Here is a 1,910-nt window from a genome sequence, read left to right as displayed (position 1 = left end):
TGTTAAGGTCTGGTATATCAACTATTCCCCAAGTGTTAAGGTCTGGTGTACCAGCTACTACCTATTGTTAAGGTCAGGTATATCAACTATTACCCAAGTGTTAAGGTCTGGTGTACCAGCTACTACCTATCGTTAAGGTATAGTATATTAGTTATTACCCAAGTGCTAAGGTCTGGTGTACCAGCTATTACCCAAGTGTTAAGGTCTGGTGTACCAGCTACTACCTATCGTTAAGGTATAGTATATTAGTTATTACCCAAGTGCTAAGGTCTGGTATATCAAGTATTACCCAAGTGTTAAGGTCAGGTATATCAACTATTACCCAAGTGTTAAGGTCTGGTATATCAAGTATTACCCAAGTGTTAAGGTCTGGTATATCAACTATTACCCAAGTGTTAAGGTCTGGTGTACCAGCTACTACCTATTGTTAAGGTGTAGTATACTAGTTATTAGCCAAGTGTTAAGGTGTAGTATACTAGTTATTACCCAAGTGTTAAGGTCAGGTATATCAACTATTACCCAAGTGTTAAGGTCTGGTATATCAACTATTACCCAAGTGTTAAGGTCTGGTATATCAACGATTACCACTCTTATTTCGCTGACAATGACATTCCTACCACTCTCTTTTCTCGAGCCGTTTTACCGGGAGTTGTAATTCATCAAATCAATCGGACGTACTAAAACTGATATCAAACGTTTTATTGTGATATTTATACTTTCCCTTGACAATGGTAGAAAAAAATGACGGCTGACACTTTAAACATAAGCGAGTGAGAAAAAGCACAGGGTTGATTAAAACACTAGCATCGTAACAACAATGTGCGCGAGGAGGTGCCGACATCGTGCTTACTGACCATGTGATTATGGTTGTAGACATTGGAATCTAAACCTAAACTTACATTTTTGCGATCTTTTTATTTTAAAAAAGAAAGCTTAAAATACAATCACAAGCAAACTAAAACCGGTTACTTAGTAATAACGGTTAACAACGTTCTTGAATAGAAGTGATCTGACAGATGTGAGATGTTTCACAAAAGCTTATTTAGTAATAACGGTTAACAACGTTCTTGAATAGAAGTGATCTGACAGATGTGAGATGTTTCACAAAAGCTTATTTAGTAATAACGGTTAACAACGTTCTTGAATAGAAGTGATCTGACAGATGTGAGATGTTTCACAAAAGCTTATTTAGTAATAACGGTTAACAACGTTCTTGAATAGAAGTTATCTGACAGATGTGAGATGTTTCACAAAAGCTTATTTAGTAATAACGGTTAACAACGTTCTTGAATAGAAGTGATCTGACAGATGTGAGATGTTTCACAAAAGCTGCTAACTATTTTTCATTCTTTATGAAAGAACCCATGATTTTAACATCTTTGACACCTTGTACGATAAAGAACGTTATTGTAGGTGGCAGTAATAATTACTTTCATTCGTGGTTATTTCTACGAAAGTGTTAAACAATTGGCTTCTTAAGAGAACAAAAACAATATCTATTACACCATAAATACCTTTTAACAAATCACCAGTTCCCTATTTTCGCACGTATTGATATGAAGTAATATGATTTTTACAAATAACAAAAATTCCCAATGACTTATCTACAACGTCTATGTAATATCTACTGCTATACATGATCTACGTTCCATTGATTGCTATATTACAAGGAATTCATCCTATTGGCTGTTGTGATAGCGGAGTTTATCCGTTACTTTGTTGATACTATGCCGTGATATTCATCTTTAATTAGTAATTGTAATGATACTTTAAAGTTACAACATTAAAATCCTGTAAATATCACGACAATCGCCATGTTGGTTTTCAAGACTCCTTCTTCTCTGTGTTGAATACAACCTTCCAATAGCCACTTGAATTTTCACCTGCTGTAGTGACGTCATTGATCTTTA

At 35.0% G+C, this 1,910-nt stretch overlaps 2 long non-coding RNA genes across 3 annotated transcripts in view; both read left to right on the top strand.

Moving 5' to 3' along the window:
• The window catches only part of LOC111083692, a 1,061-nt gene extending 487 nt beyond the window's left edge, over window positions 1-574 (top strand). The window contains exons 2-4 of one of the 2 annotated variants that reach the window (XR_002609191.1): window positions 8-72; window positions 302-432; window positions 499-574. This is a non-coding gene — a long non-coding RNA (uncharacterized LOC111083692). The other variant, XR_002609192.1, reaches the window with a different exon arrangement.
• A 199-nt stretch (window positions 575-773) lies between these two features.
• LOC111083693 lies at window positions 774-1,475 on the top strand. The gene is made up of 2 exons (XR_002609193.1): window positions 774-964; window positions 1,038-1,475. It is a non-coding gene; the product is annotated as an uncharacterized LOC111083693 (long non-coding RNA).
• Window positions 1,476-1,910: the final 435 nt, after the last annotated feature.

The sequence above is a fragment of the Limulus polyphemus genome, unplaced genomic scaffold (genome assembly GCF_000517525.1).
Source record: "Limulus polyphemus unplaced genomic scaffold, Limulus_polyphemus-2.1.2 Scaffold10696, whole genome shotgun sequence".
In the NCBI taxonomy this organism is placed as follows: Eukaryota; Metazoa; Arthropoda; class Merostomata; order Xiphosura; family Limulidae; genus Limulus; species Limulus polyphemus.
The sequence above is the reverse complement of the archived record's forward strand: the minus strand, read 5'-3'. Positions and strand labels throughout refer to the sequence as shown.